This window comes from Pteropus vampyrus, unplaced genomic scaffold, assembly GCF_000151845.1.
Source record: "Pteropus vampyrus isolate Shadow unplaced genomic scaffold, Pvam_2.0 Scaffold36, whole genome shotgun sequence".
NCBI lineage: Eukaryota > Metazoa > Chordata > Mammalia > Chiroptera > Pteropodidae > Pteropus > Pteropus vampyrus.
The window spans coordinates 11,054,943-11,082,218 of record NW_011888817.1 but is presented as its reverse complement, the minus strand read 5'-3'; the positions used below and the strand labels follow the sequence as shown (position 1 = coordinate 11,082,218).

Here is a 27,276-nt window from a genome sequence, read left to right as displayed (position 1 = left end):
TCCTTAAGGCCTGATGGCCAAAAATATATCTGTTTTGGGGCGGCAGTACAGAATGGAGAAGGGAATGGTTGTTTTAGACTAGGAGAGAAAAAAGGCAAAGTAAAGGAAACTAACATGTATCGACCTCTTACTTTATACAAGGCACTATGCCAGGCGTTTCTATGTAAGCCCCCTGTTTGATCTTCCCAGCAACATGTAAAATATGTCCAGATAAAGAAACAAAGACTCACAGGGGCTCAGACACGTAGCCATGGTCACTTGAGTGTTAGAGCCAGGTCTGTAATTTCAAAAACCCTGGCCACCTCTTGGATTTTAGTAAGATGAGTTCCAGCTGAACACAATGCATCTGAGGGGCCTCTGGTGCAGCGGGGAGAAACGCTCAGGTGCAGTGGCTGAGGTCCTAGGATGGCGATACAATAGAGTGGAGAGAAAAGAGGGCACCGCAGAACCTACTCTCTTTTTCCTCCTCAGTAAGCAGAACCCCCCACTTTCAGCTGGACTCAGCCACCTAGAATAAAGACTATACTTCCCAACCTTCCGTGAGGCTGGATGTGGCCATGTGCTAGGTTGCCTTCGGTAAGGAGGGAGGGGAAGTCATCCTTGCTTGCCTTTGTCACTCTGCTTCTTTCTCCTTCCTACTGGCTAGAATAAGGATGTGAACATTGAGCAGCTGTTTTGCACCATGAGGCAGTAGGAGTCTGAGTCCCTGCCAAACTCATCTGGACCCGTAGAGTCTATACCCGTAAGAGACATGAACTTCTGTCTTATCTAAGCCACCGTTAGTGTGTTTCTTTTTCTGTAAGCTGAAGTTAATCTTCACATATGGAAAGGCCAAGGGCATATTCTTCATCCGGCGCTGTGGTTCTCAAACCCAGCTGTACATGACAGTGCTTGGGTCTTCCTAGGACCCGCTGAATGAGAGTTGCTGGAGGGCGGAGCTGGGCCTTGGTGTTTTAAACTTCCCAGATGATTCACCATGTGCAGCCACTTTTCTGGGGGAATCGGAAAGGATGTAGGGAGGCGATGCTCATAAAGGTTGGAGGAGAACGAGGAGAGTGAGCTGTGGAGACAAAGGAGGAGAGAGTTTGAGAAAAAAGGCAGATGGGTACCAGCAACAAATGCCTCAACTGGCAGCTGGGAAGAAGTCATTGGGTGAGAGATATGAGGATGGGGCACTGTTTGAAATAGGCTAAGGTGGGAGAGTTGAGTGATTAGGAAATATAAGAAGTCTGTTAATGAAGGGAAGAAGAGAGATAGACCATTAACTTGATGGACTAATGAGCTAATACTTATGATAATGACAAAATTTCCTTGAGTAATCAAAGGCCAGGCACTGTCCTCAGCCCTTTCCAGGCACAACCATCTCATTTCACAGCAATCCTTTCTCTGGACAGTGATTATTATTTCCACTTTACAGATGTGGACACCGAGATGCAGAAATGAATTGACTGGCTCAAGGTCACACAGCGGGTAAGTGATGGCACCTGAATTTGAATCCAGATCTGTCTGGTACAAGCTAGAGTCACCCTGGGAAGGCCTCCTTTAGCATGAGGACACTCTTGAGCCTGTCCATTGCCAGAGTCAAGGAAGAGGTTTTGGAGGCAGATCCCCGAGGAAGTGTGAAGAGGATGGAAATTCGACTGTAGTGTTGCCCTTGGGTGGGAAGAAGAACCCTTTCTCCCTCTGATATGGGGGTGAGGATGTGAGGCGTTGTTGAGAGGAGGGAGGGTGAGCCCTCCCATGGCACCTCCATCTTTCAGGAAGGGAGGCAGGGCCACAGTAAGGCCAGAGGGGCAGCAGGGATTCGCTGAAGCTCCAGCAGCCATGGTTTGTCCTCGGCCAGAGGGCAAGGGAGTCAGCCTTTCTCTGACATGGTTTTAGGCCACGGGGCCTTGAGATAAAACCCAGTTCTGGGCAATGATAGTGCTAAGCCAAGCAGAGCTGGTTATTAAATATCTAAAGACATAGCTTCTGATAGAGATATAGGTGAGCCACCCCCACCTTCCATCCCCAGGACAGCTTGCTAACAGGATCCTGTTGTGGCCACAAATGAATTTTCCATGATCCCTAACTCTTTGATTCAAGCAGCCATTCCTGGAGAGGAGCCCTTAGGGAGAGCATCCCGTCCATCCAGATTTTCTGACTGCTGCCTAGACCACCTTTCATGTCTCCCCGAATTATTAAGTTGACTACTGGGTGCTAGAATGTCTCAAGTTCAAAGACTAGCAGGTTGGAACTAGATGTCTAAGGGACCCTTGGGCACCTTAGCAGGAGGAACATTAAGATGTGGCAGCTTGGCTTATCAGGAGACTGGATAGGGATCAGAAGGAATATGTTTTATTCTGTGGGCTGCAGAACACAGGAGTTGGTCTTCTGATATTGGGCCTATAGGTGGGTCCAAGTTTTGTGGAAGTTTCTTGGCCGTGCAGTTTGGACGGGAGGAAGTGAAATGCAGTGGTTTGAGTCTCTGCTCCTTGGAGCTTCTGGGGTCAGCGGGATGAGGATGTCTGGGTGCATGATTGGGACACAGAGGAAACTGAGCAGGGCATCCTGCCCCTGCTCCATCAGAAGCTCTGCTTTTCATTGTTTTATAAATTGGAGGTCCCACCAATGTCGTATTTTATTTTATTTTTTTAAAAGAAAAGGCTTTTATTGCTTAAAAACATCTTCAATGCGACGGCAAGTTTTGGAGTGAGAAAAACTGGGGTTTGGGTCCAGGATCTGACTGACTAGCTGTGTGACTTAGGTACACACTTGGGTGCATCACTTAACATCTTTGAGCTTGTTATCTGTAAAATGGGATCATAAAGTCTTCCTAATGGGGATGTTCAGAAGACCAAACTAGGGAATGTATGAGAAGGTCCTAGAATGGGTCTTGGCATGAAGATGTTTGTGATGGAATAAGTCATTTATTTTCAAAAGAGTTACTTTCAGAGAGAGTAATTGTGACCTAGAACTTGAGAGCCTATTGTGGCAAGAACTGAGGGCAGGTTCTTATTTATCTCTCAAGACAAATCCTTGAAGGCATGATGACTCTGTCCATCCCATTTCCAACTTCAGATGAAAAACAGGCTCAGAGAGGTTATGTGACTTGCCCATGGCCTTGCAGCTGATTCACAGCAGAATTGGAATTCTAGCGGAGACAAAGGGTCAGGAGTCAGGGTCTCAGTGCCACTAACTCATTCGTTTTTCCTACAAATATCTATTGAACCGCTCGGTACATGCCAGGCACATCCTAGATGAGGGACTCTTGTCATTGGAGGTGTGTGCCAGGAACCCCCTAGCATGACATTCTAGGTCTGTCTCAATCTGGCCCTTGCCTTTCTTTCTAGGTCCTCTCCAGCCACTTGCCCTTTATACACTGTGATCTGGAATCACCATATCCTTTCAGCTCACAAACTTTTGAACCTGCTGTTTCTTCTGTCGGAGATTCCCTGGCTTCCCCTCTCCACCTGGAAAACTCCTATTCATTTGCCAAGGTCTAATGTTGCCTTCTCTAGGAAGTCTTCCTTGCTCACCTCCTGACAAACATTATTTTTTATTATTTGTATAATTAAATTTCCATTACGTTTCAGTTTCTGAATGTTTAAATAACTTCTCTAAGCTTATACAGCTGGTTACTTTCTGAGTCAGGATTTGAACTTGGGACTTTCTGACACCAAAGCCAATGAAGGTGATGAAGCCAATGAAGCCCCTGGAAGACATGGCTGCTAAAGTTAGTGGTTCCTTCTCCGAGCTCCCAGGGCGCCTCTGCTCTGTTATGGAACTCATCACACTTAATTGTATTCATTTGCTGGTGAGATGTCAAGGAGAAATGGCTGTATAGGAGTCATTATGACTTTTTAGCAAAGAATCAACAGTGTAGATAATAATGAAGGTTCTGGGCTAACCTCTCAATTTTCATTGTATCATTTATTACTTATGACAAGCCATGAGACAGTGATTATTTTTATTCTTCTCATTTCACGTTCAGGCCAACTGAGGCTTAGAGAGTTGAAACCACTCGTCCAAGTCCTAGAGCTAAAAGAGGCAGAGTTGGAATTCAGACTCGGTCTGGCTCATTCTAGAGCCCACTGTCTTAACTGCTATCTCACCGTGCTTTTCCTGACATGTTCTGTCAGATCCTGAGGTGGTGCTGGGGGTACAGAGACAAGTGTCACACAGCTCTTACCCCCAAGTTGCTCATAGTCAAGAGGGGAAGGCGGACATCCTGTAGTGAATAGGTAATCACAACGCATGCTACAATGCAGGTAGCTCAGAAGAAGGAATGAATAATTCATTAAACAGGGAGAGTGCTAGGGAAAGATTTCATAGAAGAGGGGATACCTGAACAGGGTTTTGATGGCTAAATAAGAGTTTTCTGAGAAACAAGGAGGTGGAAGGATGTTCCAGTCAGAGAGAGTAGTATATATACTGAGAAAAAGAGAGAGAGAGTGTGTCTGAGTTGTAGGAAAACTCTGAGTGTTCTGAAATTTCACCCCACCTGTCTCTCCTCGCCACAGCAGACTCTGCTAGAAGATGTGGAGGGTCACAGCTGCAGACAGCTGGTTGTGCCTGCCCTGCTGGAGTTCTCATTTCTTCTCTTACACCTGTCTGCTTAGAGAGGAGCAGGTGGGCTGTGAAGCTCTGTGGGACTCTTCTCAGAACTGGGGCTGGAAGAAAAACGGTGGAGACAGCCGCTCAGGTCACCAGAGTACAACATCTGCTCCCCACCCCTCAGTTGTGCAGCTCAGCCCTCAGCTCCCAGCAGTGGGAGGAGAGACCAAGGAGCATGCATGACTAAGACCCTTATAGTCGGGGTAGAAACCAGGGAGTATGCAGTGAGAGGAGAGACTAGGGAGCATGTGTGACCAAGACCCTTAGGGGTAGGGCCCTGAGGGCAGGTTCTAGAGGTGGAGAACAGGTCTTCCAGTTGTCTTCTTGGCAGCAGAGGAAACAGCAGAGTCTGGGGTCTGGCTGGCTCAGTTGATGTCTGTCTTCCCCTCGTCTCCTTAAGCTCTAGATAGAGCCTGTAGGCCCTGTCCGTCAAGTCATTGAGCTCACCCTGACCAGCCTGGCTCTGAATGCAGAGCCCAGCATGGCAGTGGGGGTGGGCTGGTACAGTTGTGCTTCCATGAATACAGCATCTGAGAGCTGGGAGACCCTGGGCACCCAGGGCCCACAAGCCCAGTTGCTCCCCTCTCTGTAGGTGCCCAGGCCCATTGCTGGTTCCTGGTTTTACCTGTTCTTTTCCACTAGGATAAGGCCTTAACATCCAGCTTCACTTTTGGAAGAAAGGCCACCTCTAGGGGCTATTCCTGGTCCCTGATCCCTCCCGCAGTTTGGGAACCTGCTTCACCCAGGAAGGTCCCACCTTGCCCCACCTAGATATTCCCCACCCCACCTTTGTATCTGTGTGCTGAATAGGGTCTCAGGTGCAGCTGGATTAGACTCAATTTGGCCAAAAGGCTTTGGATCTATCTAGTAATTTGAAATCCAAGCTGCTCACTGCTCAGCCACCTGCAAAGCAGGGTCTAGCCCCTGGCCCGGTTCTCCCCACTCCTCAGTCTCATATGTGTGTGTCTGAGTACACATGTGAGTCAGTGATCGTGCTGTGATGGCTGGTGGGACTGTGTCAGTGTGCATGTTTGCTCATAGAGGCCATCGCATGTAGTTGTGCAGGGTGTGCTGTAGTCTGACTCTAAGTCCATTGTGAACATGAACATGCCTGCTGTGCCTGGAAGGGGCTCAGTATGCATGACATTCATGTACACATGTATGTGTCTATCTACAGATACATACAGATATCTCCAATATGTATGTACACACATATGCACACTTATGTGTAAGTGGCTAGCTAAGGATGTGTCTGAGTGTCCTTGTCCGAGATAGGCCTTTTGCCCATTCTGAAAGGAAAGGGGACACGGGTCCAGTCTTCTTTCTGGTAGTCCCACTGGGGACTGGGCTGGCTTGTGACCAAGACATGGAACTGAGTGGCCTCAGAGCCTCCTGGAATCTTTCTGTCTAATACTCTGGGACGTCCCCAGCTCTCCCTTGTCCTGTTGCTCTGGCTTTGAGTACTTTAAGATTATCTGATGCCCCGGCCCAGCCCCCATCTCTCTCCTTTGGAAAGTGTGTACTTGAAAAAGGTCTGACGGTCAGTCCCTCCCAAATTCAGTCTGGACAGTGATGCTCACCATTCTGGAGACTCCCGCTGTGGTCCATGTAGGCCCTTCTCCACTGCTAACATCCTGGCTGTTCCCTCTGTGCTCCTAGGGGCCCAAGGACCCATGAGGGTCTTGGCCTCCTGTGGCTGTCCTGAGGCCCAGGTTTGCCAGAGGACTCAGGACTGCTTGGAGGCACTCCCAAGAACCTTGTGTCTGGGTGCATGTCCAGATCTTCCCCTTCCCAACAAATCTCACGATGGGCAGGGGGAGCACTTGTGGGGAAATTACCAATTTAAATAGGAAATGCAAGCAATTTGGACAGAACCCCAGGACAGCAGTTTGAGAGCTCATTCTCCGCCCCGTGGGGGTTTGATTACAACCAACTTGGCTGATAATGTGCAGAGAGGGCCAGAAAAATGGTTTCCAAGGAAACTCAGATCTTTCTGCGCCTGTTCTGACTCAGGTGGGAGCCAGGGCTGGTCAGGAAATCAGAGGTGCTCATCACCACTGGGCTCCCTGTTCTCTGTGAACCACCTGCCCACTCTTGCCTTCTTCTGCTCCAACCCTACACCCCTACCTGGCCTGCACTTTCATTTCTGTCCACAATGGTTGCTTCTTTCCTTATTTCTATCTGCTCCCTCAATCTCTCTATTTATCTCAGCCTTTGTACAGATTTAAACATTTGGAAAAGTTTGCAAACAGTACAAAAATGGATACTAATGGCTACTATTCATATAGCATCTACTATGTTCCAGAAAGGTCATAGGATTTACTTCTATTTCCATCTTCACAGCAACCCCGTGATAGAGAGGATATTATGTGTTCATAAAATCCCCTTTCCTCTTTCTCCTGCAACTACATTTCCCAGCCTCCCTTGTTATCAAGTCAAGTCATGTGACTGAGTTCTGGCCAATGGAATGTGGGTAAGAGTAACATATGCCACTTTTGTGTCTGTTACCTAAAAATATCATACAATGTTCCACACACTTGCTCACTCTTTTTCTATGTAGTATGCTAAAACAGAAAATCCAGTGGAGGACTCTGAGCCTTAGGGGATGGTGGAGCCACTGGACCGAATTTCTGCACAATTTTGTATAGTAACCTCCTGGTCCCTTTGTTAGACTGTAACATGTTTGTTAAGCCACTGAGGGTTTTGAGCACTGTTTGTTAAGCAGTTACCTTGCCTGATATTACAAAGCCCCAAAGAGGAGTATTCGTGTCCCTGTTTTTCCAGGGAGGAAACAGACTCAGAGATGCTAAATCTCTTGCCAAGGTCACAGAGCAAGTAAGTGGCAAATCTGAGATATGAGCCCAGGTTAGGTCTTTTCTACTACACCAGGCTAGGAGGGTGACTCTCCTGTATAGAAGTCGCATAGGCCTTTGTCTGTCTTTGAGGAGTAACAGAAAGAAAGACACAGAGTCAGGACTAAGAAATAGAGAGGGAGGGAGCAGATGGAGGGCAGGCATGTGGAGTGGCACATCATAGCAGCCAAGAGAGGTAGAGTTTCAAGGAAGGGGTGGTCAATTGTGTCTAATGAGACCCAGGCAGGTGGAGGAGGAAGAGGGCTGAGAAAAAGACCATTAACTTTAACAACCTCAGTGACAGATTCAGCTGAGTGATGGGGCAGACGCCAGATTGCAGGGGGTTTCAGAAGAAGTTGGTGGTTGTACTGGCGAAAGGAAGGAGAGAAATAAAGGGATAGTTTTAAGTGGAGGTCAGGCCAGGGGAAGGAATTTTGAGAAGAAAGTCCGTGGCTAAGAGGAGATTAAAAATGAAAAAGGGAATCATGACCTACATAATGCAAAGCACCTGACTGTGATGATTTCTGCGTGGCTCTGGTGTGCATTTTCAGAGTTCAGCTGATGGGCCAGGAAGCAGGGAGGGGATGGGGCTGGACACAGCATGCAGTCATGCTGCATTAACTGGGCTGTGAGGCTATCTCCTGAGTGGGCAAAGGTGTGGCGGCTGAAGTGTTGTAAGCCTGAAATTCTTCAAGGTTGTCTAAGATTATCCATTTTCTCCCTCTGTATTAAAGTTTTAAAATTTTCTTATCCTTTCCAGGTTCCTCTCCCTCCCCTCCCAGTTTTATCAAGGTATAATTGGCAAATAAAATTATAATATATTTAAAATGTACAATGTGATGATTTGATGTGCATATATTTTGTGAAAGGAGTCCCACAATCAATTTAATTAATACATCCATCACCTGGCATATTTATCTTTTTTTTAATGAGAATTCTTAAGATCTAGTGTCTTAGCAAATTTTAATTATATAGTACAGTATTGTCAACTACAGTCACCATGCATATATTAGATCCTCAGACTTTATCCATAAGATTATCCATTTGACTTGGTTACGATATTCATGCAGATGAGCCTAGATGATAAACTTGAGGCGCAGAGGGGTAGTCAGTCGCCTGTAGCACCTACCACAACTTTCTGGTACCTAGTGTCAGAGCTTGCTGTGTCCCCAGATGTTCATGCTTTCCCAGGCTCCCTTGCAGCTAGGTGTAACATATACTCAGTTCTTGCCAAAAGAATGTGTGCAACTTGCATCCAGATCACATCCATATATAGAAGCTGTTCGTATTGAACGTTGGAAAGGGAAACCCCTCTCCGTGGGCTGGAGCGCAGAAATGCCAGTGATGAGCCAGCTGTAGTTATATGGACAATGGTAAGACCCTATGGAGTGGTTGAGCAACCAGATAGAAAAAAACCTGCATCCTTTGAGACCTCATGGAAAAGAACTTCCCACTGCTCTGGACCATCTCTCCTTCTGGACTGTCATGTAGGAGAGAAATGAATTTCCATTTTATTTAAGCCTCTGTATTTATGAGCCTCATTCTGAAAGCAGCTTGGCCTACCACTTAATTAATATTCCTCTTTTGTCCCTGTCTCTTTCTATAACGTTCTTCACATTCAGCAGTTGCCCCATCCCTCCTCTCTTATTTCTTTATTTTTCTTCTCTCCCCACTTCTCTGGCCATATTCTTTCAGTCTCCTCCCCACATTCAGAACTTCACTTTCTCTCTACTCCTTTGCTTTCTTTAGAGCCCTCCCAATGCTAGTATTTCCCAGAGTTCTGTCCTTGGCCCTGCTCATCTTCCCTTCCCACATTCCGTGTGCTTTCCTTGGTCGGTTTCATCTGCATTCTCAGTTGACATCTCATCTGATGTCATCAGATCTGTATCTCCAGCTTGACCTCTTTCCTGAGCTTCAGATGGAAGATCACCCTGGAGATGCTGTGTCGCACAACTCCAGGGAGTTCCGCGTACTGGGTCACCTCAATTCAACTTCTCTATATCGGGTAGGAAGCTTGTGGCTTTATGTAGCAGAAAATTGTATTCAAAGTGGCTTAAGCAATAAGAAAATGTATTGCCTCACATAAGAGAATAGGTTGAGCTTCTGGGTGGCTTGATTCCAGGGGCTCTATGAGTTCATCCAGGGTCCAGGTGTTTCAATCCCTCCATTCTACTCTTCTTCCAGAATTGCCACATCCCCAGCCTCCTGAGTTGGAAGAGTTTCCTAGTTCTTATTAGGAGAGCATTCCTCTCCCAACTGTTGAAGAAAGATGCTTTCCTATGGTCTGAATGGGTCAACTTATGGTTTCAACACCAATAAGTCACAAAGTGAATGCTGCATGATCATTTGCTTAGACCCATGCTCCAAATTAGTCATTGGCAAGGGTCGTGGGCTCATCCTGATTAAGTTATATGGGTCAGGGCCCTTCTTGGATCTGGAATGACTTCCTCAGACTGCATTTCTATGATAGATGGAAGAGGAGTTAAGTGTATGTTGGGCAGTCAATTACAATGTCAACTCCAATATCAAAATCTAAACTCATTGTGTCTACTCATTTCCTTCAACCCATTCCTTCCTCCTGTACTTTCTGTTTCTGCTAATGGTCCCACCATTGACTCAACTACTCTAACCCGAGACCAGAGTCATCCTTGACTTTCTCTCTGTTGCCTCCACTCAATGGTTTACCCAGTCACCAAGACCCAGTAGTTTTATCATTTGTGGTCCCCTCTCATATTTACTATCACTACTCTAGCAGTTTTCTAATTGGTTTCCTTTCTGCAATCCCAACACCCTCCAATCTGCCTTCACTGCCACTACCGGAATGAATGTTCTTACATGCAAATCTGATCTTCCTTTGTCACACCCTCCATTGCTTAAACCCTTCAATGGCTCCACATTATTTACAGAATAAAATTCAACCTCTCCCCAGTGGTTGGGAGCTAAGCAAAATTTAGAGAACATTATCTCAGCTATGAAGGGCCTGCAGCTAATACTGGTATGTACTAGTGTTAGTAAGTGTTGAACTAAACGGAATGCTGCATGGTGTGCTTGCATGTGTGCAAGGGCCCACAGAAACGGTGAGTGATGTAGGTTGTGAGCCTGGGCGCAGGGGGGAGTCAATAGCAGGTAGCCTGAAGTTTGATAAGGCTCAGGATTTATACTGGCTCGGTGGGTTGTTCTGTTTTTAACTGTAGCTAGTTCTTAAAGAACTTTGGTTCAGAAGTTAGATGGTCAGTATTGGGTTCGAATCCTGACATTGCTTTTTGCCACCTTGAGTAAGCTGTCGAACAACCCAGTCTCAGTACCTTCCTCAGTAATGTAACCCACCTCAAAGACTGTTGTGAGAATTTGGTGAGCCGATGCCTGTAAAGCACTTAGCATGTGGTAAATGTTGATATTATTATTGCTTCACTGAAATCTAATATATTACCACTATTTAAAACAGATTAAAAGATGTTTTATTAGCACAAACTTATTCTATAAGAAGATAAATTAATATTTCCTCTGAACTGCAAATACAAGTTTTCCTGTGGATTGATTTCAGTGTGTTAAAATTTGAGATGGGACACCTAAGTGTGATTTTTAAAAATATATATTATTAATTTAAAGAGTTAAAATTCATGCAAATGAAATTAAAACCAAACATTTAGGAAACCCCTAGAACACTTCTGAGGACGGCTAGATTCCACGGAACATATTTTAAAAACCGTGGATCTAGCCCATGTGGCTATTGAGTACCTGACATTGACCAGTCCAAACTCAGATGTCCTGCAAGTGTAAGATACATGTAGGACTTCAAAGAGTTAGTATAAAAAAAAGGTAAAATCTCATTAATAAATTTTTATATTGGCCACATATTGAAATTGAGATCTGTTGGGATAAATACATATATTATTAATATTAATTTCACCTGTTTCTTTTTTACCTTATAAAATGTGACTACTAGAAAATTTACCATTAGATATGTAGCTCCTATTATATTTGTACTGAACAGGGCTGACCTAGACTTCCGTTAGCACTACCTCCTTCTCAACTCCAGAATTCACTGTCTCTCTTCCTGCCTTGCTCTTTTAAACTAGTTTCAAAGATCTCCAGCATCCCCTTTTTGCTCTGCACTTCTTGCGGATGACCTTTGGCCAGAGGGCTTCAGTTCTGCTCTGGGATCTGTGAATTCTCAATTAGAACTTCCTTGGCCCCTTCTGCTGCCTCCCAGAGGTGGAGCTGAGGCTCAGAACCACAGCCCAATGTCCCTGGAGACTTCATTAGGGCCAATTCCTGTGCGCAGAACTCAGCAGAACCTTTGGCTGAGCAGGGGTTGTGGGATGCAGGGCAAAGGACAGTTTCGGTGTCTCTGGGAATGCTGCTCCCCAAACACCTTCTCTTAGATTTCCGTTCCATGGTGGTGATCAGTGTAATGGCGTGCAATGGAGAGATCATGGGCCTTGGAATTAGAGAGGCTGTGATTCCAGCTCCCCCTTACTATTTATGTGACACTTGGATTGCATCTAGATCCCTTTGTGCTTCAGTACCCACTTCTGTGAAATGGGGGCGATACCAGCCTCTGAGAAAGATCAGTCGACTTCGATGGGACTATGCATAAAAACTGCCTCACCTAGAGTCTGGCAACATTCAGTGGATCTTGATCACTTCTTCTCCCGTCTCCTTTCCTATGTTTCGTGGAGTCAGTTTTGGTAAAGGAGAAAGGGAGAGCAGGCAGACTGAAAGGGCTCAGAACAGAAAGGCCAAGCCACCACAGAAAAATTTACCAGCTGCCTACTTTTGCCCAGAGCTAGTCCTGAGGGAGGAGACAGAGCTGGGGCTGCTCAGAGCTCCAGCTTAATGAAGAACTGGGCCTACTCCGCTGCTGTCACCATTGATTTTTTGTTCCAGGCAGCTTGCAAGCTGCACTAGGAATCAATGTCGGAAGGTGAAAATAAATTTCTAAAATTAGCCTGGAATATACAGCAAGAAAAACCTTTTGTGTGACAAATTGTAATGAAGTAAACACCTGAGAAGGTATCAGGATGAGGAAGGCAGGGGACGGGCAGCACCCCCAAGCTCACTGCCTCAGATGGGGGAATACGTCCCCATATGTAACGGTCCCATCTGTTGAGCAATGCATGCAATCCATCAGTACACAGATGTCCGCACAGCACATTCCGGCACCTTATGGGTTCTAGTATGCAGCCTTTAAACTAGTAATAAGGCCATGCTAATAGCTGACTTTGGGTAGGTGGGGAAGGATGGGTATGTATGTGTACCCTGCCGGTGGTCCTAGAAATCATTTGTCTTGCCAAAGGGTTTGTAAGTGCCAGGAAACCATTTAGATTTTTGGCCAGGTTACTCTTCTGAGCAGAGTCAGATGTGACTGTTTGCACTGGGTTAGGAATCCCGGACATGACAGTTTCCTGCTCACTTTTCCTGATGATGTGTCTGAGGCCTTTATACCTTACTGTTTGAACTGAGCGCTCTCACAGAAGCCCGAGTGCCTGTCTTATTTTGCAGTCTTCCCACGTTTCCACAACTGACAAATTATAAGAAGAAAGGAAATAAATGATGGATTTCAGGACCATTTTGTGCCAGGAGACATCCTCCTGGGATCCATCTCCCAGACAGTGGTGTTGTATCAGAAGAGCTTCAAGAAAGGATGTGTAAAGGGGGAAGACATTCATCCTGGCTCTTGTGACTCAGAGATGGTAGAGATGAGTTGAAGAACAACCCTGAGTTCCCCCATCCTAAGTCGTCTCTGGGATGTTCTAGCACAACTAAGTGTCTGAGTTAGAAGTTTCTAAGTCTACTTGCTCAGGGGCTGGGAAATCATTTCAATGTATAGTAGCTGGAAGAACTTGAGTTTAAGGCCCCAAATCTGCTAGAGGAGCTGGTCATTAATTGGGCAAATAATTTCTTTTTGCAAAGCAGACTCCAAGGAAATAACCAAGAAGGAAAGCAAATATTTGAATTCTCAAGTTTGTAGCTAACTACATTATAAATATAAAATGTTGGAAAGAACCAAATGAACAACTTCTGAGCCTTGAGTAAGCAGCCTAATAGCATGATAGCTTCATGGGGGGCTATGTGGGGCCTCAAGGTGAAGCAACTAGGGTGAGATGTTATGGACTGGAAGGGGTATAGGGTGATCTGCCTACTTGGACTACAGTTGGGTTCAATGAGGGCATGGACAAAGGAAAAAATGAGTCATGATGAAATAATCAGGACCTTATAGACATTAATTACAAATTTCATGTAGACCATAGACTCATTGTTTGAAAGGGCCCTTGGTGGTTATCTGGTTTAACCCTTCATTCTCACTAGTTAATTAATTCAGTCGATAACTTTTTGAGCATGTACTTTTTGAGCCAACCCAAAGTTCTGACCCTCAATGCCTTCAAAGTTCAGAGCACAACGGCTTCCAGTGCCTATGACATCCACAGGAATACCTGCGCCAGGGAGACAGACCACCACTTTCTGAGGTTGGTGCTACTCCATTGCAGGACCTCAGCAGCTGGGAGCTGAAATGTGCCTCTCTTGTTCCTTCCATGCTAAAGCTGGCTCTGCCCTCTGGGTTCACACTGAACAGATCTCTTGCTCCTCCAAACAACCCATGTGTTTTCAAGAAGATGGTAGAGGATATTTAAAGGCCCCAATCCCAGCGTGCTAGCTTCAGTCACATCTAGGAGGAAAGGTGCGCTCAGAACTGGCTTCCCCTCTCCCAGGACTGCAGATGACCTTGCTCTGCTGATCTTCTCTCTGGGCCCACTGCCACGGGTTTTCCTCCCCAAACAGAGATTTTCCTAAGGCATGACAGACCCTTTGGCTGACCTCATGTGGGCTGGTACCCAAGGTGTGACAGACCTTTTAGGTCCTTTGGTTCTTGATGAGAAGCTGAACCAAGCTTCCCAGAGGCTGGGCTGGGTTGAGGTGGGATGTGACTAATTTTTTAACATCAACCTGTGCTAACTTTCCTAGTTTTCTCTCTCAATCCAATCTCATGTTCTTTGATTTCCCCAATCCTGAGAGTTGAATTTTCTTCACCTATGAGAGAGGGTCTTAATTCTAGAGTCTGGGGTTCTAAAATTCAGTTCTAAAGGCCCTAGCATTCAGTTCCCATGGTGCCTTCTGAATTTCTCCCAAGAAGACTAGGGACGTTTAGTCAGTTAAAACCCCTGCTGGCCAGCCCTGACCTTAAGAATTCTTAGGGAAGGTCTGCTCGTAATGCCTCATGCTTAGCAGCATTATCAACACTTTCAAAGAAATTGTCTGTCTCCTTTTCTTGGATCTAATGTCCCCAGCAAATTCTGGTGCTTCTATTCACTAACTGTGTGGCCTTGGGCAAGTTTCTCAGCCTCTCTGAACCTTGTCTGTAAAATGAACCTTGTCTATAAAATGAACCTTGTCTAGAAAAACCATTGAATGAGATAACTGATTAAACCAACTTCCAGGCACACTAAGCACTCAGTGTTTACTCTCACCATCTATCACAAACTAAGTTGTTTTTTTGTAAAGGGAGGCACCTGGAACTAGACTCAAGCCCCCAGGCTTGGCTGTGCCAAATGAGAGTAGGACTTATTTCTCCAACTGTTTAGACACTAGAATTCTACTGCATTAACTTTCTAAAACTTTCAAAAACTTTACACAGTTACTGAGATCCCCAAGTCACTCCTAATACCATCCAGAAACTGCCAAGTTCCCATTTTAGTGTGTATCTTTCTACGGCTTTTTTAAAATCCCTTTTAAAAAATAAAAATTGGCTCAAACTGCACATTCTGCTTTGTAACTTACTGTTTTTCATTTAATAATATTTTTTGCATGTCATCAAATAGATTCTTATGCCACTATTATTTTTAATGGGTATATAGTTGTCAGTTGTATAGATGAACAATACTGACTGGACAATTAGATTGTTCCCAGTGTTATGCTATTATACATAACTCTGTGATGAACATCCTGGATTATTCTTTTAGCGTCATAGCCATGTTGACTGTGCAGAGTTTTATTGAACTGTGATGACTGTTCCGAGTTTTATTAAAACCTGCTGTTGCTAAGTCCCATTGCTGTCCCGCCCACCTCAATTCTGTCCTTGAGCAGTTATTGTTTTGAAGCCAAGTTCAAGACCTGACATTTATCTTATTTTATTTTATCTTATTAGATTCAGCCTATCAGTCCAGGCTGTCTAGAGCTGTCTGGATTCTGTTGATGCTTTTGCAATCTATTTTTTTTTTTTAATCAGCTACAAATTTGGTAAACAGGCCCTTTATATTTTCAACCAGGTCGTTAATAAATATGTTGTACAGGTCAAAGTTGAGGCCAGAATTCTGTGGCTGGTCACCAGAGAACTTCCTCCAGGTTCGATTAGCACTCATGGGGTTCAACACGTTACACATTCTCCTAATTGAACCAGCATTCAGCTCCCATCTTCCTGTAAGTTTTTAATAAAGTTCATAAAACGAGTTGGAGCAGATGGTTTTAACATCGAGGCTCAGTCAAGGGAAACCATCCTTGGAAGCAGAAGCTCAGGTTCTGGATGAGAGTTGGGCTCCCCTTTCTTTATGTTTTAACCGTGGCAGGGCACTTGGCCACCTGGTCTACTCACCGTTTTCTCAGTGACCCAGGCTTTGGGCTCCTCAAGGTTGCTGTCTCCCCCATCAGTCAGTAGTGCCCCTGGGGAAATAGCTGACAATATCAGCTGAGCCCAAGTAGGAATGAAATCTGGTGCTGAAGGAACCTAGCTAGGGATTTGCATCTTAGAGTTTCAACCCTCACTCCACAAAGTAGCACTGAGTGACAGACACCAGGGATATGGGAAATCACCCATGCTAGGCTTGTACCATCTGGGTGAGCAACCTGGCATTGATAGTGTGGTTCAGGGCCTGGCAGAAATCACAGACTCCAGTTTTGGTATTTATCAGGTGTGTGGCTATGGGCAAATTCCTTCCTTTCCTCTGAGTCTCAGTGTCTTTATCCATTAAATGAGGATGAATATTATTTACTTTGTAGGAGCCACTATGCAGATTTAATGAGACAAAGTAGAAATATATGGTATAGTGGAGGGAGACTGGTGACTAATGTCACCTGTCACAGAGGTATCTATCCCTGTATTACTATGTCCTTTAATCTCCTAGGTTCAAGTCTCTTCAAGGGTCCCCAGGGGCTTAAGACATCACTCACATCCTTTCCCTGTTCCTCCTCCTTTTCTTTCAGTATATTAGGGGCTCTTATATGAAAAATCAGAACCAACCCCTGTAGACCTCATGGAGCAAAGAATTTTTGGGAAAGAGTGCAGCCTCATCAGGCCACAGGTAGCAGGCAGCCTGGAAACCAAAGCATTTCATCTTTCAGCCTAAAAACTTGCTGGAGCTACACAGCAGCCCAGTGTGGCACTCTCTGGGTGGAGGAGTTCATCATTGCTTCTGCCTGTCCAGTGATTTGAAAGTGTTGGGCTAGTGGACCAGCTGGCTTCAGTCTGTGAGGTTTTGGCCCAGAGCTCTGGGCTGTTATATCAGTTTGAACCTAATCCCCTTCCCCAGCTGTGTGCTATCAGCAGATTTCAAAGCTGCCTCCTATCTCTGTATTCCAGTCCACGTTAGAGACCTTCCACCTCTGGGAGGAGGTTGCATTAATGAATTGCACAAATTTTGGAGTCACTGGGCTCTATGTCTGCCTGACATGGAAGTCTATACTGCCAGATTTATTCTTCTCTCTTTGAAGGGTAAAGACCATCATACTTGAGCTATCTCAACATTTCTCTAAATTTACCCATTACCTACTTCTTTCCTCCTGCTTCAGAGTCCAATGGTTCATGTCAGTGTTCAGTGTGCACCTACTATGTGCCTGTACTGTGGATGGCTCTGCACTGATGCACGAGGTCTCCCTTCTCTCTGAGTACATTAAGCCTGCTGCTCCTCACACAGTGCCTGCTGCACCCTGTGCTCTCTAGATCAGAGTTGGTAAACTGTAGCTCAGAGCCAAATCTGGCCTGCTATCTGTGTTTGTAAATAAAGTTTTATTGGAATACATCCACACTCACTCATTTATGCATTGTCTATGCTGCTTTTGCGCCACAGTGGCATTTGAATAGTTGTGACAAGAACTGTATGGCATGCAAAGCTGAAAATATTTACTCTCTGGCCTTTAGCAGAAAAACTCTTCAGATTCCTGGTTTAGGTCCTACATCTTCCTGCCTCCCCCTGCTCCCGGGAACTCATACCATGAATAATCCTCTTTTCTATGTCTTCAGCCTCTCCATCTCCATAGACTCCTTTCTCTGAAGTGGCTTGCCTGAATCCGACAAAATATCCCTCTCTCTGTGCCTTGTCAGACTTCTCGAAGGAGCTGCCTACATGTACTGTCTTCACTACCTCCCTATGGTGATATCCAAAGGCGTCAGGGTGTCTGTCTTCCCAGGCACCTATGGCATTCTTTAGATGGAGCCTGGAAGCAGTAGGAGGGGCCTGCTGAGATCCTTCCCTCCTTGTGAGATGCCCAGCTCCTCACTCTTACTTCTAGTCCTGCTATGCTCACCGATGAAGTGGGGAGCTGGAAAGGAAGCAGGATCATAAGGATGAAAGAACACAAGCTTGGGCATTTGACAAGTCCAAGGGATCCTGCAACTAGCTAGCTTGTGACTTGGGGTTGGTCCCTTCACCTCACTGACCTTCTCAGTTTTCTCATCTCCACAACCAGGATGAGATGACCTGCCTCTGGGTCATCGGGACAATAAAAGTGCTCAGCTCTTGGTACTGAGGAGGCTTCCCACACCTTTCCTCAGTTTCACTGGGTGAGCCCGCCCCCTTGGTCTCCCAGAGGTTGACAGAAACCAGGAGATGTTGAGTAGAATACTGCAGGAGGCCCATGGCCTGGCTCATTCACGTGGACTGTGAATTCCCCACCGTGCCCCTCCCCAAGTTGGTCCTTTCTCTTCCTATGGACAGGGATGGGGGCTGGTAGCGAGTGTGCCCAGTGAATGGTGGGCTGCAGAAAGCTGATGGGCTTTCAGAGGCACAGGTGCTGGGTCCTGACAGAGGAGGCCAAGCCAGTTGCTATGGAGAGAGAAATGTTATGCAGTTAACTTGTTTGACTGGAGGACTTGAGAAATACCCACATCCCTCTGGGGCCTCAGAGCCATCCATCACTCCAGAAAGGCTCCTTTCATGATGAGAGTTATCTATTTGGCTATTAAAACCGCAATCACAATCCCTTACATACAGACAGCCCTTCCCTTTTTACACATTTAATGGAGCTCTCTTTGGTTTATAAGGAGCTTGAAGCTTCATTCTATTCAGCTCTGACTCTGCCATCAAGACAGGTATTTGGGCACATACTATGTGCTGGGAGCAGAGGGATGTGAGATGAGCCAGCGCAGCCCTTGCCTCATACAGGCTCTTTATTTCCTGCAAGATAAGCATGACCTCTGCCTTCTCCAGCTGAGGATGTGAAGGAGCAGGTTTCTGAGTAGAGAGGAGGTGGGGGTCGCCTTGGACAGGAGAAGGAACACCCCATCTGAGATGGGAAGGGAGGAGGCAAAGAAGGATGAAATTACAGGGGTAGTGTGAAGGGAACTAACAACAACTGTATATCTGCTTTGACCCAGGCACTGTTCCAGGCATTTGGCATACATCGATTCACTTTTCACAGCAGAAGTCTTTGGTAGCAAGTGACAGAATCACAATGTAAACTGGCTTAGACAATGAGATGGTTATTGGCTCAGGTGTCTGAGTTACAAGAAGGGCTGTGTTGACAGGGCATCAGTCTCTTTTTCATGTCATGTGGGAAAAGACCACCAACTGCTCCCAGCCTCACCATTTTGCCTCTCAGGAGAAATTCTACCCTTTTCCTGGCTGTACTTTGAAATATATGAGGAAAGACTCTGATTGGTTCAGAGCAAGTCATGCTCCCACTCCTTGACAATCACTGGCTAAGGGGAATATCATGTCAGAAGGTAGCTGGCAGCTCCCATTCCAACAAATATTAGAACTGGGATGTAAAGTAGGTGTAATTGTTTCTCGAAGGAGTGATGGTAGTGGTATTAATGCACACAATAGCCTTAGATAACCCTCTTAGATCTTTTCTGTTATTTATTTAATAAAACTTGATAAACAACAGTTATGTGCAGGCATTGTTTTACCATTGAAGTTTACTGTGACCAAGACACAGTTACTGCTCTCCCAGAGCTTGAGATTTAGTGAGGAGGGAGACAAGCAATAAACAAGGAAACAAAGAAATATAATTTCAGAGAGTGTTAAGTGATGTGTAACCAAGAAAAGTAAAGTAGACTAAAGAGATTAGAAAAGATGGGAGGAGGTCCTAGTTTATATGGAGGTAATCATGGAAGGCCTTTTTGAGAACTGTCTGTGGGTAAATGAGTCACACCAAGACTCTGCAGAGAGAATAGCATGTGAAAAGGCTCCGAGGTGGGGATGAGCTTGGCGTGTTCCAAGAATAGCCAAAAGACAATGATGCTGGAGCAGCTCAGCCAAGGAGAGAGGAGCAGCAGATGAAGTCAGAGTAGACAGAGTCAGGCCACATAGGGCCACCTTTGCTGGCCATGGTGAGAAGTCTGGATGTTATTCCAAGTATGGTAATATGCCATATTGAAGCAATGAACCTTCTCTCACAGCTAGAGAAACTGAACTGCAAGGAGGTGAACTTGCCCAAGAAGGAAAGTCTTACCTGGTGGACTGTCTGTCTGGAGCCAAATCTTGTTTTCTTTCATCTATACCACGTGGCTTCTTCTAGTTAGCTTTGGGAAAATTAAGAGGGGATGAGGAAAGAAACTGACCTGTTCTTTCTCTGAGAGGTAGGACAGATGGTATTCAGAGAGTGAGGGGTAGGGATCGGTGGACAGGGCTGACAGGATGGGAAGGGTTAGTACAATTGTTGAGCAGAACAGGAGCACTAGACCAGGAGTGGACAGGGGGATTGCAGGGCAATGGTGAGCCCAGAAGAAGTAGGAGACTGTGAATTTGTAATGGAATGGATTAGCACAGCTATTTGATTTTCTCCAGCAGTACTTGGCAGGCAGCCAGCCTGGGATAGGAGCAGAAGGGATGGAAGGATCTGGGAATGAAAAGTGGAGATTGGGATGGCAGATTCAGGGGCAGTGGAGGGTGCTGGTGAGGATGTGGTTGAAAAGACTTATATATATGGCAACCATATATTTTGTTTTTCCTAGGGCTAGTCCAATATAATGTTATTTTTTATTTTCAACAAGGATGGTTACTTAACTTATTAATTTATTGAGATTTAGGTTTTATACATTTGTAGGATCTTATATAGAGAAAAAAATCATGGTTATGGGCTGAGTTGTATCCTCTCCAAATTTGTAAGTTGAAGCTTTAATTCCTAGTACCTCAGAATGTGACTGTATTTGGAGATCGGGCCTTTAAAGAGGTGATTAAGGTAAAATGAGGTCATTAGGGTAAGTCCTAATCCAGTCTGAGTGATAAGAGAGGAAGTTGGACCCAAAGGAGAGACACCAGGGAAACTTATGCATAGAAGACCGCATGAAGAGGAAGCAAGAGGGCAGACATCTGTAAGAAATCAACTCTGCCCCAACTTGATCTCGGACTTCCAGACTCTAGAACTGTGGGAAGAGAAATTTCTGTTGTTTAAACCAACCAGCCTATGATATGTTGTTAATTTTGTTATGACAGCCTGAGCAGACTATGCACTCATGAATCAGAGTTTGCTTTTTGGTTAGACTGTAACCTAACTTGGCCTATAAGACCCTGCTTGATCTGGCCCATGCCTACATTTCCATCCTCACATCTCTCTTTCCTGATACCTCTCACTCTCAGTATTCCAGCCACACGGCCTTAAACCGCCTTATTTTCTCAGGGTCTTTGCCCATTCTGTTCCCTCTACTTAGAACATTCTTCCTCCAGATAACTCCTTGCTCTTCAGATTTCGGCTTAAATGTACCTTCATTAGGAAAGCTTTCTGTGACCCTCACACCTCCACTCACTGCCACCACCCTTCTAACTAGATCAACCCTTTTTTGTGTGTTGTCTTAGATGTGTTCTTTGGGAAGCAGATGCTGAGACAGAGAATCATGGCCAGGTAGTTTACTGGAGAGCGCCTATGGGAACAATAACCACGGAAGAGGGAGAAGGAGATGAACTTTGATTCTGACATAACAAGGTCAAGGTCCATCCCAGGAGGAGTATGGAGCTGGGATGGTCCTTCAGAGTTACCATCTTAAGGTAATAGGGATGCAAGGACTAGTCATTGGATGTGATTGCTTCCAGGGAAGGGTGTGACCTTTGTAGAGGCAGCTCTTAAAGGCTGAGGGCAATTCCTGGGGAAGATTCAGGTGAGAGCTGTTCACATCTAACACTCCTGGCAGTTGGGGGAATAAGTGCCTTAGTCCTGAAGGGAGGTCTGGGGGCACACCACAACATCCACTACATATGTTCTTACCTCTCCTCATAGCACACATCAGTTGCGAGTTGATATTCTGAGATTATTTTATTCATTTTGCCTTCCCCACTAGCTTTAGAACAGAGGGCTGTTCCTTGACAATAGCAGTGACACACCACTGGGCATAGAGAAAAGGAATATGATGGATGCATACGTGGGGGGAGGATAGCTACACCAGAGTTGGGAAGAGCAGGGATGTCAGGAAAATCCAGGAGGAAATGCTTGTGTGGCCAGAAAGATTTGACACTGGTTATTATTCTAGGAAAAAAGGGAATGGAGTGAGATGGGAAGGTTATTTCATTTGCCACCTGCTATGTGCCAGGCACTTTGCTATTTAATCCTTATAACAACCTTGGGACTAAGGATTGTTGCGGCTTGAAAGGGTTGATGAGAGGTCAACGTCTCTAAGAGAAGGCTGAGTGGTTGGCTGCTAAGAGGCCTCTGAGCCTGGCATCAACTTTGTGAATTTATCACAGAATAAATATGGCCAGCTTCTGGCTCCTTGGGTTCCCCTTATCTCTGCTCCAGGCTAGGCATGCTGTCTCTGTTCACACAGTCTTGCCAACTGATTTAGTTAATTAGGTTTCTGCTTACTCAATTACTATCACCCCTCTGTCTTGTCTCCCTGTGACCATACCATGATTGGCGTTTGGGGTCTTCCCAAATTCTTTTGTCAAATTTTCAGGCCATCTCTTGGTTCATGCCAACAGATGGCATAGCTCATCCTTCTGCATGGATTTTACTAACCTAAACCAGAAGGCATCTTTGTTTCTGGGTTGCACACTCACTCTCATATGCTGCTAATAGGTATTATTACTGCATCGCTGAAACTCAGAGAGATTTCAGTCATTGGCCTAAGGTCATCTGGTCAGTAGAGCCAAGATTTGATGCCAGGTTTTCTGGCTCCCAAGGCAAGGAATGGATGGGTGGATAAAAGGTAGGAGGGCCACAGGTCAGAATTGCACAACCTTAGGTTCAATGGAGAGTTCTCGGGAGGAAAATATTTGTGGGCTTGTTCATAGGGTCTCCCAGTACTTGGTGGAAACAACTGCAGCCAGCTCAGCCAGCAGCCACCGGATACTTTGAGTCATACCCGTTTTCTGCCAGAGCTGAGCCTCTGCTCTAGGAACTCCTCAGCACTGAGACTTCTATGCTGGCCCCAGTGGGGAGCTGACTAGCACTACTGCCTGTGGTTGGATAGGTTGAGTCTGGGGATGTGTGAGGGGCTGAACTTACTACTCATCAACCTTCACACCCTGATGTGGGGCTGCCATAGTCTACAGGAAGAAGCACCTTCTTTCTACCATGAAGGGTACCATTTTGTAATTGCTCCACCTGGAAGGGGAGGCTTTTCCTCATTTGTACAAAGGCTCTCTGTGTTGTGACTCTGCCTTGCTCCTTTGTATATGCCAACTCACTTTCTGAGGTGTAAGCCCACCTTCTGGTACTTGACCATGCCCCAGCAGGGCTCATCAGAAGCTATCTGGGCATCTCCATTGATCTAGGAGTATGCTGCAGTCAAGCCCAGAAGTTAGCCTAGAGGGTTGTGCCAGGCAGGGCGTGAGCTCTGCAGACGCTGCTCATACCTCCGGCTTTCTAGAAAGCCCTCTAGGCAGTCAGCACAAGGTCAAACACTTCTGTGCAGCGAGTCCCTGCAGGGGGATTTGTTCTGGGAAGGGAATTACATTTCAATTTGATTTAATTCAATGAGAATGACACCAAATTGATCAGCTGGTAAAATGCCATTTGATGGGCAGATCTGCTCTTTTCAAGTTAATAGGAACCACCAGAAAAATTAGTCTTGCTTTTTCAGACAGAACTGAAAGTTTTACCCATTGCCTTTGCCTTTTAAAAAGGGCTCAAATTCCCCAAAGGTGGAGAGCATTTTTCTGATAGCTCTGTTGATCTGGGCAAAGTGATTGGACCAGGCACCCAGGGAACACAATGCAAGTTCTATATCAGTAAATATATATGTTTTAATTAACCACTTTGTACCAGACTTTTGCATGATCTTGAGAGATTTTCCAGATTCTTTGGGCCTCAGTTTTGCCATCTGTAAAATGGACATGCGGTCTCCCTTGGTCCAGCTCTGGGTGACTCTCTTTGGTGCAACAATATGAAGAATAATCATGGGCCCACAGCCATTGTCCCAACCACCACAATCACTAACATTACTTCTGAGCAGTTACTATGTCCTAGGCACTATTAATTAAAAGTTTCATATGCATTTTATCACATAATCATTGTTATAATTTGTGGGAGAGAAAGAAACTTTCCTCTACCCTTAAGTTTCTTTTGGCTGGTCTAAATAATCAAATAGACATAAGACAGGCTAATAAAAGAAAATAACCAAATTTAATTACATACATATATATGGGAATTCCAAATACACGAGAGAGTCAGAGACCCCTCATACATCAAATATTCAAAGACGGAAAGTTAAAATGAAGTATATCTGGCATTCTGAGCTAAGGACGAAGTAAGGTACCTTAGAGGCTTCAAAGGGACATTGCAGGAAGATGAGAAGAGCACATGTTTTATAGTTAGAAGTTTGCTCTGCCCTATAGGTAGGTCAAAAAAAGATTATCTCTGATAATCTCCTATTACAGGCAAAGCCCTTAGTTCAAATTCTTCTAGGTAGTTAAAGGGGGACAGTTTCTCTAGAGCTCACAAGGTCTTGGTTGTATTTAACTCAAAATAATCCATATACCACAGAGGCATGTCTTGGGGGTGATGTGTTCTGAACTCCTAGAAATTTTATCATACAGTAATTCTTCTATTGTGCTTATTTTGAAAATGTTGATTTATTGCAATGTCATAGATGTATTAGGGAAAAATTTGAGGGTACAATTAACTTTGCACTTGCTTATGTGTGATTTCCTGTTGGAGAAACACCAGATGAGCCCACTACTGCACCCAGTTAAAACAAGCCATGTGGGAATGAATACACAAAGCACAAACATGCATACCTCAAAACTTACCAGGCTCCTCAGTTTGCTGCACGTTACATGTGTCATGAGGCAGACATCTAGGGCTAGAACTTTCCTTCTCATTTCTGACGACCTTCCTTCCACTACTTAACAGGGACTCACAAGCTGCAACCCTTCTGACACTGGCCTCCACAATCAAACTAACGGTCTTTTATTTTCAAGGTAAAGCGTTATGCTTTTGGTAGTGTTTATGTGTATCTTAACTACTTAACATGTGAAACGGTGCTACTCTTTTTATTAGGTTGCTTTTGATTTTTTAACGTGTCACCAGTGAAGTTTTTGAGTGTTGTGACCTAACTTCATGGTTCCGTTGGCCCTGTGGGTTTTGCAAAGTGGTGATTTCTTTTGTTTTTAATTTAAAAAATTGTGATAAAATGCACATAACAAAATTTACCATCTTAACCATTTCTAAGTACTATACAGTGCACTAGTATTTAGTGCATTTACATTGTTGTGCTGCCGTAACTACCACCCATTCACAGAATTTTTTTTCATACTACAAAACTGAAATTCTGTATCCATTAAATACCAACTCCCCATTTCTTCCCCTGCCCCTAGCTCCTGGCAACCAGCACTATACTTTCTGTCTATGAATTCAACCATTCTAAGTGTCTCATAGGAGTGGAATCGTACAGCATTTGCCCTTTGTGAACGGCTTATTTCATTTAGTATAAAGTGTTCAAGTTTCATCCATGTTGTAGTATGTGTCAGAATTTCCCTCTTTTTAAAGGTTGAATGATATTCCGTTGTATGTATAGACCACACGTTGTTTATCCATAGTCTGTAGTGTTTTCCAACACCAAAAACCAATTCTCCAATTTTGTGGATACCAGCTGGGTGTCCAACAATTCAATTCAGTTCTGACATGGACTCCCCAGAGTTAGCTCAAACCTACAGCTTAGGGGCTCAGTCCCAGCAGCCAGCCCCCACTTCAGATGCTAGTCACGTGTCCCTGGCTTTATACTTCTGACTGACATTGGCCCCCTCTTAAGATTTGCTAGAATGCCTCACAGAACCCAGGAAGGTACTTTAGTTACATTTACTGGTTTATTGTAAAGGGTACAACTCAAGAACAGCCAAATGGAAGAGATGCACAGGGCAAGGTATGGGGATGGGGCATGGAACCTCCATGTGTTCACCAGCCCAGAAGCTCATCAAATCTCATTGTCAAGAATTTTTCTAGAGCTTAATCTCCAGCTTTCCTCGCTTCCTGAAAAGTGGGGGGTGGGGCTAAAATTTCCAATTCTCTAATCTCTTGGTTTTTTTGGTGACCAGTCCCATCCTGAGACAATCTAAGGGCTCCATCCTAAATCACCTTATTAAAATAATCTGCATAAACTCAGGTATGATTGAAAGGGGCTTATTATGAATAACAAAAGACTCTCCTATCACTCAAGAAATCTCAAGGGTTTTAGGAACTCTGTGCCAGGAACAAGGATATTTTTATATTATATCACACATAGTGGTGGTGCTTTTTAGGAATGCATGTTACATTATGGTAGAACTGACTGTACTGTTATTTCTCCATTTTGCATGTGAGGAAACTGAGGACCAGAGAGGTTAGGTGACTTCCCAGACTAGTGTTCCAGCTAATAAATGCTAATAAATGGGAGATCCAGGATTCAAACCCAGGCCTTGCTGATTCCATATCTTGTGCCTCAAACACTGTTACCCTGCTTCTTTTATTTCATGGATTGTCACCAATCCAGATGACAATGATTACAAATCAGTTTGGTTATTAATTTCCTGTTGTTAACAGAAGCTACAGTGTCTGAAATCTCTGCTGCACCATCTGGAATTTTTAATAAAAACGAGGAATTTCCAGGGGTTTCTGTACATTGCATATGTGTAATAGCAAGGAGAAAAATTGCTATTTAAAAACAGAAATGCCTCCAGCCACTTTTTTTACACTCCAGGTCAGGGTAAGAAGGGTGCCTGACAAAAGGAAAACTGTTCTTTTGTTTAAGAAAACACTATAAATAGGCTTTTTTGATTATTCACGAGAAGGCTCACTCTGCACTCCCATCTCATATAGTCCGGAAGGAGGAAGTTTTATCAGGAGCGAAATTGCTTTACAAACAAACTAGAGTGAATCAGAGAAATGTCCATTGGCAGCTTGTGAGGAATGGAGTTTTCAGGGCCTTGCAAGGGAAAAGAGGAGATGAAAGAAAGTTTATGGTAGGAAAATGAAGTGTCTCCAAACAGGACAGCAGGTTCCAGCCCCAGAAGAATGATGACTCCTGGTAAATTCCATGTTGGGCCGGCTGAGGAATGCTGAGATGCCTACTCAACTTTAAATGTTTTCAGTTGTGTGCTATTTTGCACTCTCCCTTACCCTCAGGGAAGTCAGTTACTTGCAGCAGGCTCAGGTTGGCTATGCCTTAGGGCATGCAGGTAGAGGCACTGGGTTCCTGAGAGTTGAA

The 27,276-nt window shown here is 44.8% G+C and overlaps 1 long non-coding RNA gene across 2 annotated transcripts in view; it reads left to right on the top strand.

Moving 5' to 3' along the window:
• LOC111738205 overlaps positions 1-27,276 on the top strand; it is a 93,905-nt gene that overhangs the window by 34,529 nt on the left and 32,100 nt on the right. The window contains exon 4 of one of the 2 annotated variants that reach the window (XR_002779767.1): positions 24,948-25,015. The exons of the other annotated variant lie outside the window; for it this stretch is intronic. This is a non-coding gene — a long non-coding RNA (uncharacterized LOC111738205). The remainder of the gene's footprint in view (positions 1-24,947; positions 25,016-27,276) is intronic. 2 annotated transcript variants of the gene reach the window in all.